The 11,328-nt window shown below is 39.0% G+C and overlaps 1 pseudogene; it reads left to right on the top strand.

The window, feature by feature from the left end:
• Window positions 1-1,358: 1,358 nt before the first annotated feature.
• Window positions 1,359-2,658, top strand: LOC146513624 (E3 SUMO-protein ligase ZBED1-like; annotated as a pseudogene).
• Window positions 2,659-11,328: the final 8,670 nt, after the last annotated feature.

Here is an 11,328-nt window from a genome sequence, read left to right as displayed (position 1 = left end):
ACTTCTGTTGTGTTTTGTACGTGCTTCAGAGTTTGTACGCGCTATGGAGTTTTTACGTGTTTTGGAATTTTTACGTGTTTTGGGGTTTGTACGTGCTTTGTCTCTAGCGGGCACCATAAATATACTTTTTAGGTAGAAAGTAGAACTGGTTAATTTACTGCATTGTCTTTGGCAAACATAATTGAAAGTTAATTACAAAACTCTTACTGCCTATATCTCTACCAATAAAGTTCATCTTATCTTTATTCTGTTTTCATTGCACCATTCTCTCTATACAGTTTTTTATTTACAACTATAACGTACACGGCAGTTTTTTTTTCTGTGCTTCTGCAACTGTTTCTTAGGTTTTCCTATAAGGTTTTTGTAATTAATTTTTAAAAAAATTATTATATTTTTGGCCTTAGTGGATTCCCGCTCAGCTAACTCGGCCCAGTAAACAAAATGGCTGAACAGTATCTTAATGTCTGATGTTGGAATTGAACTCAGAACCTTCTTGCTGTGCGGCAACAGTGCTAACCACCATATATATATATATTAGTGCTGTCAAAATTATCGCGTTAATTGTTAAGATCAACGCGAAATGTTTAACGCGTTAAAAAAATTTAACGCTGATTTTTTTTAAATTAATTTCCTGTAATCTAAGACCTTTAAACTCATGAGCACCTCTGGAGGAGGGGGCAACAGTGTGCTATGCTGGCGTTTGGCCTGACAGAAATGATTAGAAGAAGAAGTGACACCATGCTACTATCTAGCTAACACTAGCTAACACACGCAAGCATGGACGAGGGCGGACTTTTGGGTGGAAAGTTTCTCTTTAAGAAGTTGCCTGATGGCTTGTTGGACAAAACGAGAGTAAGATGCACAATTTGCAAAGCTGAATTCAAGTACCACAGAAGCAGTTCATCACTGGCGTATCACCTGAGAGCAAAACACCCAACTGAATCCACCTCTACGGGACCTCGCCAGTCTACGCTTCAGGAGTATGGTGCTCGTGAATGAATAACAAAAAATGTGAGAGAAAAATTAACCAATTCCTTGGTTGTTTGGATAGCTAAAAACTGCCGACCAGTTAGCATAGTAGAAGATGATGGACTGAGAGAAGTCATTCGCGCTGCATCAGGAGATGAGTGTTACAATCTGCCCTCGAGAGGAACCATTGTGTCGAGACTGCACACTTTGTATGGGGACCAGAGGGCTCAGCAGTGTAGCAAGCTTGTGCAAGTAAGGAACGTCGCTCTCACCAGAGACCACTGGACTTCGGTGAACAACGATAATTACTTGGGGGTCATGGCGCATTTTATTGATAACGCTGACTATGCAATCGTTTGCACTAACAGTGAGTAAAACTGAAGAGAGACACTATGCTGAGGCGTGTACTGACCATTTTCTGAATGTTGCAAACGAATGGAAAATCAAGGACAAGGTAACCACGCTTGGCACCGACAGTGCTCGTAACATGGTTGCAGCCGCCAGACTACTTCCATTTGAACACATGCCCTGCATGGGCCACATTCTGCAAAGAACGGTCACAGTTTCTCTTAATGACAGCGCATTTGAAAGGGCTCTGGCCAAATGTCGCAAGATTGTTGGACTTTTAAGCATAGTCCAGCAAACGCTCAGGAATTAAAGGCACAGCAAGCTGCACATGGACATCAAACAGAACCGCTTGTTCAGGACGTTCCAACAAGATGGAACTCCACCTAGAGATGATCAAGCGGATCCAGAGAACAAATCTGGGCTGACCACCATCCTGACTCAACAAAACAGCAAGGTGACCATGTTGACTGACTAGGAGCTTGACAGACTGCAAAAGCTGGAGGAACTACTGGAACCTTGCAGGTAAATAATTTTGTTTCTCATGATTGTGTCTATCTTTGCGTTCTAGCTTTGTTTTCAAGTATGTTCTCCACCTCCACCTCTCTGTATTTCATATGTGGTATTTATGTTTGTCTCTGTGATTAATAGAAAAATACAGACTTGATCTTTCTATTGCAGATATGTTACTGAACTGCTGGGGGGAGAGCGGTATGTCTCCTGTTCCATGGTGTTGCCAGCCTTGTGTCATTTGTTCAGGATTATGGAGCCCTCAGATGATGACCCTGTCTACGTTTGAGGTTAAGAAGGTTTTTACCACAGACCTAGCTCAGCGGAGGGACAGCAGCAATCTCACATGGCTGAAGATTGCTGCTGCCCTTGATCCCAGGTTTAAAAACCTTAAATGCCTTTCCAAGATGAAAGAAGAGAGGTGTGGGCATCAGTACATGACCTTCTGATGTCAGAGACAGATGCACACCAACCATCTGCTCAGACAACAGAGGAACCCTCACCAAAAGAGCAAGATGTCCATCTGCTTGCTGGGTTCTCCTGATTCAGATACAGAGGAAGATGCTATAGACCGCTGTCTGAATCTGTACAAAGCAGAGCCCAAAATTGACATAGGAGAGTGTCCCCTACAGTGGTGTTAAAGAGAGAAGGAGCACATGCCAGGCTGGCACCTATTGCACGCAAGTACCTGTCAACCCCTGCAACCACAGTGCCTTGTGAGAGATTATTCTCACTCTCAGGTCACATCATTCAAAGAAGCGTGCTTCTTTGTCATCAGACAATGTAAACAAAATAGTCTGCCTCAGTAACTGGCTGAGTGCAAAGAAGGACTAAGCCAGATCGCTCCTTTGAAGTGAAAAATGTTCAACATTCTGGGTTTTCAGCCGTGTCTTTTTTGTTTTAAATACTGAGTTTTGTGCACCCTTTTTGTTATGATATTCACTTTAACCTGTAGGCCTGGGTTCGGTCACTGTTGATGGCCTTAAAGGTTTTTTGTAAGTTTTCACTGTGTTAAAGATTGATGAAAACTATTAAAATTCTCTTTGAATTTCAGCATACATTCTTTGTGTTTATTCTGCATTTACTTCATTGTGTTGCATAAATGTCTGTTACAATCTTAAATATAAAGAATAAAAAATGTAATTGGAGCCAGGCTATTAATCAAGTAATTGCGATTAATCGCAATTAATAACAGAAAATTGTGAGATTAGTTAGTTAATTTTTTAATCTATTGACAGCACTAATATATATATATGTACATACATACATATATATATATATATACACACACACACACACACATATGTATAGGCACAGGAGGCAATGATCGATTTTAAAATTTAACATTTATTTAAATTTACATCTTTTATGCTAACAATAATGCCAACAGTGTTCTCTTCACTTGTCCCACAACTCTGACAGTTTTGGTCCTCACAATCGGCTGATTTCCATCTAAGCTGCTACTGTCAACTGCATTAAACTGATTTTACATTGCCTTGTTATTCTAATCTTTATCTGCGTTTTGGACTCCAACATTCACACCTGCTGTTAGCAACCAGAGCTCACAAAGTGTAAGGCGTGTAGTTCAATAAAGTGATCGATGTTTCACTAGCTGATTTCAATAAACCGGTAACTTATCAAATCTATATTTTATAGGAAATACATTACTGATAAAAGTGGTAATAAACACGGTAACCTAAAAATTTAATTTCCTGTTATAAAAAAATACTGAGTGAGCTCGGTTTTCTAACACCAGGTGTGAACATCTACAGTCTTTAAGCGCTGGTAAAGATTTAAAAATAAAAGCATTAAATAACATAACATTAAACACTAAATTAGTTTGATGGTGTTGACTGCAGCAGCTCAGTGTTAATCAGCTGATGGTGATGGAAGCATGAGTGTTTTTCATCATGGTTGTTGGTGATGATTTATTTATTACTTTTTTGTGGAAAGAATAAATAAAAGTATATTTACGGTGCCCGCTAGAGACAAAGCACGTACAAACCCCAAAACACGTAAAAATTCCAAAACACGTAAAAACTCCATAGCACGTACAAACTCCGAAGCACGTACAAAACACAACAGAAGTGCTCCAGGATGCTAGGCACAGTGTTGAGCTTTTGTTGCCTAGTGGCTACACAAGCCAGGAAGTACCAACGACCGGATTTGGTGTGTGGTAGTAACAGGTAAATGAACAGTTTTTGGAATTTTTTATGAATCTATATGAGTGCTTGTGTATAAATACACAAACAATACACATATGATTTCAATTGTGTAATTTAAGTGATCTAGGTAGCTCTGTTTTGGAAGTTCAGTTAACGCTAGAAATGGGTTTTGGAGTTTGTACATGCTTTGTCTCTAGGGCCACCATATATATTTATATATGAACATATATAAATAAAACCACGTTTCTTTTTTTACATTAGTAATTCCTTTTGTGCATACTTTTATATTGTTGTTAATAATAAATTAATTAAAGCAACAAAACAACCTGAAGAGCCGGTTCGGAGCCGAAAGAGCCGGCTCTTTTTAGTGAGCCGAGCCAAAAGAGCCGGTTCTCTAAAAAGAGACGAAAATCCCACACTAGTTGTGTAATATGCTGGTATTGATATGAACAAAAATGAACTGAGTTATTTCGTATTCTATAGAAATTGTACATCGAATTAATAACAAGGCTTTCTGCTGATGTTATTAATTAAAAATGTATTGTTTTATTTTGAAACAACTTTTTAGCATGCAATCAGTCCATGCTGTACAGGACAGATTTATAACTGTGCATACAAAAATATACTATTTTACAAATTGCTCTTTCAACAAATGTAAATCACAGCAGATTTTTTTTGTTGTAGGTGCACTGTCACAACTAGAAATGTGGGGGGAAGTCCTCAAAATTGAAGGCAGACTTTACAGTGTGAATGGATGGAAAATCCATCTGGCTCCACTCTGGCTGAATTGGTGCTACAAACAACTCTGCGCTCGGCTTTCTTGGCTTTGTGTGGATTTATACTTACACATCCAAATTTTGACCCTATGTTTCTTCCTTTCAGCTGATTGGTCAATTTCATGTCAATCGCCAATTAAACAATCCAATCAGAGAACATCTCCAGAAGTTGATTCTGTTCATCTGGACGTAGCATTTTCAGTGGGAGAAAATGCTGCAAGCGCTACGTCCAGATGAACAGAATCAACTTTTGGAGATTTACTTACCTGGATGATTGAGCATGCATCAAGACAATCAGAGAACAGATAGGTTTGGCCGTTGGAGGGCTGCAAGAATAATTTTCCTGGAAGAATAAATTTCCTTTTTCATACCAGACCAGCATTTTTCTTCATTACCATGTAGGAAAACAGTCTGTGCGTGTCAGAGTTCAGTGGTTTTTGTGTCACAGGGCTTATAATATGTGTAAAAATCTGGCCAGGGACCATCACATCACACTGCTATCATATTTTTCTGTTGCTATCATGTTTCTTTTCTGAGATGTTGTTACTTTTATGACAGATGTAACGAGAAATCTTCCAGAAAGTTAATTTTTTTTTCTAGTCAAATATTTGATTCTGATAACAGATAAAGATTTTTTTTTACTTTTGTTCTGCTATGATAGTTTATACAAATTTTGGCCATCCATCCATCCATTCACTTCCGCTTATCCTTTTCAGGGTCGCGGGGGGCGCTGGAGCCTATCCCAGCTGTCATAGGGCGAGAGACGGGGTACACCCTGGACAGGTCGCCAGTTTGTCACAGGGCTAACACACAGGGACAGACAACCATTTGCACTCACATTCAACGCACATTTACACCTAGTGGCAATTTGGATTATCCAATTAACCTATCCCCACAAGCTGCATGTCTATGGACGGTGGGAGGAAGCCGGAGTACCCGGAGGGAACCCACACAATAACACAAATTTTGGCCAATTCCTATTTATTTTAACCCTTTAGCCCCCAAAAAGTCGCCAGCGACAGGTTTTTCCAAACCTGTCTCGTCAAACCTGAGCTCTGCCAGGGGCCCAACACGACTGGACCTTTAGAAGAAAAGAGATGTCCGAAAATAAACTACAGGGTCAAATACTTGATTTTGTTCAGTGTTTTAGAGTTAATAATTGAATTGACTAATTTAAATATTTTATTCTTGTACATTTTGATGGCCTTTAGTAAAAATGGCAAAATTTCAATTCTTTTTTTTTCTGTTATTAATCCTTGATTACATTCATATAGTATACAGTAGAGGAAAAAACCTACCAGACCTACCAGTTATCCTGCGTAACATTATTGGGGATAAAGGGTTAAGGAACCGCAATTAAATTTTTTAGTTTAGCTTGTGTTTACTACAATATTTTTTTTATCACCACACAGTAAACATTAAGCATTATGTAAAGCGTCCATTTATCCTCCATTCCGGTCCATTATCTTAAGCTTAGGCTGCTGCCCCTCGACCCAACCACTCTCTCCAGGCACTTGGCCCAGCTCCTCTGGGGGAATCCCAAGGCATTCCCAGTCCAGCCGAAAAACATAGTCCCTCCAGGATGTCCTGGGTGTTCTGGGTCTCTTCCTGGTGGGACGTGCCCAAAACACCTCACCAGGGAGGCATCCTAACCAGATGTCAGTATCTAATCTGTCCTTTTTGTATGTTCCCCTCAGGTTGCCATGGTAGCAGATACAGCGGAAACAAGTGTAGACGATGCCACAAGAAGGATGACGAAATTCCTCATATCACCTGAGCTGGCTGTGGAGTACAACATGCATGGCCGACATGGGGAAAAAAAGTTCAGAGATTTGCGTCTTTTTAATGTTGTGTATGGTAAGTTAGTTTCATTTGAGACATTTGAACTTTAAAAAACTAAACTTTTTTAATAAAGTGTTTGAAAGTGTAACTGAGATTGGTTATCATGCAATATATAAATATATATTTTGAGGCAATAAAGTGAAATAAACATTGTTCTTTGCAAATCATCACCAAATGTAAGTAAGCTAAGATTAACTTTACTTTGGCTTGCCCATTATTCTTCTTCATTTGCAGAGGCACTGAAGAATTATTTAACATCAAAAGTCAACTTGCAAGAAGCAGAGAAGGTTCTGTCAAAGTGGTTCAAGTGTGGTCCAAGTGTTCTAAAGACAGAGGAGGACCGAGGGCTGCAAGGGTACAAAATAGACTTACGGCTCTGTAAAAAAACAAAAAAGAAACCCTGCTGATTCAAGATAAGCTTTTGAGTTTTCCATCTGACATTTCCCCCATGTTGCTACAGTTCCAAATATCTAAGGAATTTTGCTGTAGTTTGACATTTCTAGTTTTTAAAAGTTTACGCACTTTGGAATACAGCTACGTAAAATCACAGTTGTTGGACAAAATAAATGTGAAAAATGTTGTTTTGTGTACCTTCGTGATTTTTGAAATGGTTTTATTTACAAACTAGTTTTTGTTTGCGGTCAGCTTTAATATATTTGGTGTCTTTATGTCACAGAACCCGTATTAGCCATCTGAAAAATTGATTTTGTGACTGTTTTATTACATGGGGCCCACTCAGTTGCCAGGAAATTAGTCAATTCAAACTAGAAGTAAGATGCAAACTACAGAACCCACTGATAATGCCATTCCAACTTTTTAGCTCATGTTTTCGTTCATGTTGTTACCCGCTAAGAACTTGAAAAAATGGGGCCTAGGTGGGTTTCAGTGTACTTTGCCCAGTTGGGGTCCATTTAGTTCCCAGATTTTACCAATATAACACCAAAATGGCTTAAAAAATGGGGCCATTATGGAACCTGCGGACAATCCCACTTAAACCCACTTTTTGGCCTATGTGGTAACCACATGGTACCCACAAAACAACTTGAAAGATGGGGCCCGGGTGGGTTTCTGTGTACTTTGCCTAGTTGGGGCCATTTAGTTCCCAGATTTTACCAATATAACACAGAGATGGGCTTATAAAATGGGGCCATTATGGAACCCGCGGACAATCCCACTTAAAACCCACTTTTTAGCCTATGTGGTAACCACATGGTACCCACAAAAAACTTGAAAGAGGGGGCCCGGGTGGGTTTCTGTGTACTTTGCCCAGTTGGGGCCCATTTAGTTCCCAGATTTTCCTAACATAACACCTATATGGGCACTTAATATGGGGCCATTACGGAACCCGCGGACAATCCTATACGGGGCCCCTTTTTCAGCCCATTTCCAAACCATATGGGCCCCACAATATAAATGTTGGCTGGGTTATAGCTTTGTTTTGTCTTCACAGAGTGGTTTTATCATTCATTCAGCCCACCACCCACTCTTTTTATTCATTTATTTATTTTAGCTTTTTAAAATGCTGATGGAAAGAAAACATTTGCCAGGTTCCCACAACTACTTTTACTTTGAAATAAGGCCCGGAAGTTTTATTTTTTTGCCTGCAGTAGTCCACAAGTCACAATCGCTGCTTGGTGCCAGAATAATTATGGTGATGCACTAACCAAAAATGAAACTTAATGCTTCACAATCCAGTTGCCTCCATATATGAAAACAGCCCTTTAAGGTTAAATTAAAATTATTCAAATGTCAGACACGGATTCCCCTGTCAGAATAAATGTTTCAAGCTTTCCGTTAACCTGTCACCAAATTTACATTTTGAACATTTGATTTGATTGTTCAGGTTTAGCCAGCAAAATCTATAGATTTTGCATCTCTATCATAGATAACATGGCTGAAAGTCAAGATGTTTGGTCCTGAAAAATGTTCCCCAAGTGACTCCTGAAAAACAGCAGCACAGAGAAACTTTCAGCACCTTTATTAGCAGTAAGTTGAAGCAGTGGTTTTTTGTATGATTTCATTACTGTTTCACATCACTGTGGAGGAATTTTCGGCCCACTCTTCTTACAGTGTTTCTTCAGTTTATTGAAGTTTGGGTGTATTTGTTTATGCACATCTCTCTCTTATGGTTGCACCAAAGGATTTCCATCAAGTTGAACCAGTGGCTGATGACAAACCAACCGACACACCTGAGTCACTCACTTTCTTAAATGCACTCAGTCTCACTGGCTCTGTTATTACTAATCACTGTGTAACTGCTGTAAATTGACAGTAACTGAAATGTCCTTACAAATGTTTATTGGATTAACCACACGTACACGTATATGACTATATATATATGTATAATGTTAAAATTACGTGCCAAACCATGCTACCTTTGTAAATGTGACCTTCAAGCATACTTTAACAGCTATAAATAAGTGGCAAATCATCTTACCTTTGTTAATAAGACCTAGAAACATACTCTGACGGTAATCTCTGTGTCCATTTCATCGCTCTTCGGTACCAGACGTAGCACATATGCAGTTTAGTATCACGTACTGTGTGCACTTGCTAAATGGCAAGAATGTTCTGACCATTTCAGAGAAAAATATTTATGACTATCAGGGCAATCAAGTACCATGAACTGTAAATAAACTGTACCAGAGTAATATGTGCAGGCACAGAGAACAGCCAACATGTTTACAGTGGAAATACAACATTGCAGTAATAGTTTTCACACTCTGAACATGGATTTGCAGAGACAGACAAGCTAAAGCATCAGCTGCCAGCAGGTTAATCTCACCTGTAGGACTGGAGTGTCTTGGTGCACTCTGGGGTTCCTACAGCTACACCCTACAGATGAACATACAAGTTAAATCTTTAAATAAACAAAATGCAGATTCCTGTTTACCATCTACTGTTACTGTCATGTCTTACCCTCAAACACATGTTGGAAATGTTAAGTAAATGGATTATAAATATGTTCTGGCAAACTGAGCTAATAACAGGTTGATTATAATCAACCTGTTATATAATAAGACCTGGGAATTGCCACACATGGGAACCGTTGTCTGCTATAAATCATATCAGACAGATGCTTTAATTTCTTTTATTATTGAAAGTCTGATCATTCTACTTAGGGTGCTGATCCAGAAACTGGTGCTTTCAAGTGCTTTCAGCACCTGAACCTCTTGCTTTAAGGAAAGTGTGACCCATAACGCCTCTGTTGGCAGATACAAAGAAGAGCCTTCCTATGTATTTGCATGCTGATCGTAACTGTTTTCATAGAGAAACACCTTATAAAAAGCCTTATAATTTAACATATACCTTTAATTCTTACAAGTGTGGTGTGTATTGCCAACATAAGAATGTACCGCATTAGGATTTAATGCCACATTTGACCTCTGACCTATCTATTTGACTTCTCATCTAGACTATAGTGAGGGTCTAAAAGATCCTAATGTTATTTAGAGCTATATGTTCCTTACTGCCATTGCTTGTTTTGGCAACATTTGGGAGATTATATACCAACATATGTGGATTCTACATATCACATTATAGTTTACATACAAATATCCTGTCATTCTGTATCACTGTGAGTGATGTGATTTTGAATAGAATGACAACCACACGTGTTCAGGTCTAGGCTGAAAATGTAGACATTTGTGTGACAATGAAACATGCAATATTCACAATATAATCTTTTAGATAATTTTATTAAAGTAATAAAATTAATAAAAACTTATCTTATTGGGCACTCTAAATTAATAGACTCAATTTACAGTGCCCAATAAGATAAGTTATGTATTAGTTGACAAAAAAGAAAACCCCAATAATCTGACATTTCCCTCTGAGCAAGCACTCGGCGACAGTGGGGAGGAAAAACTTTCTTTTAAAAGCAAGAAACCTCCGGCAGAACCAGGCTCAGTGAGGGACGGCCATCTGCCTCGGCCGGTCCTGGGGTTTTTAAAATGACTTGTTAGCCAATTTAAAAAGTTACTTTGATGTCAACTAATACACTTAAACTATCCTAATAATTTAAAACAAATATTTACAGGCAATCCTGATGGATTGCTTACAGAACATTCATTTTGTTTTGTCTGTGTGGAACCCCGTAGCTCGACCCACATAGGAAAAGAAGCTGCTGATGAAAGGTTCACTTCCCAATATAGTTACGACATGTTCTTTGAAGACCTTAATAATGAGCTCATGAATGTATCTGTGGTCAAATGACATGAATGTCAGAATTACATCTGGATCTTGCCATTTTTCTAGGAGAGACTTGTAGACCATGTTACTGAGTAATGGTACATATTCGACAGGGATTTGAATTCTTTTGATTCGAGGCCAGACTTTACTGAACAGCCGTTTGACGATGGCATCGGCTTTTTCAGAAGAGCAGGGTGAGTCGGCATTTTCGACGACATGCTTCACCAAGTCCTCGATACAGATTTCCACAGAAGACCTGTATTTCTGAACCTCTTCAGCCGCACTAAGGGCTGGATTCTCCATCGACTCGATCAAGTGTTTTTTAATTGTCTGGATCGTCAAGTTTTGCAATACCGGATCCTTGTAATTCAATAACATTATCAAGTGTTTGTCTTTACAGAATGTTTTGTCGCGGATCTCTCGGTAAATTGCCTCATCAAGACCTTTTAACTTTTTTTTGTCTATATACAGGTCTTTGATGCGGTCATTCAGACACCACGCTGTCAAAGAGTCGCTTGTGCAGTTTAACT

This window comes from Neolamprologus multifasciatus, chromosome 7 (assembly GCF_963576455.1).
Source record: "Neolamprologus multifasciatus chromosome 7, fNeoMul1.2, whole genome shotgun sequence".
NCBI lineage: Eukaryota > Metazoa > Chordata > Actinopteri > Cichliformes > Cichlidae > Neolamprologus > Neolamprologus multifasciatus.
The sequence above is the reverse complement of the archived record's forward strand: the minus strand, read 5'-3'. Positions and strand labels throughout refer to the sequence as shown.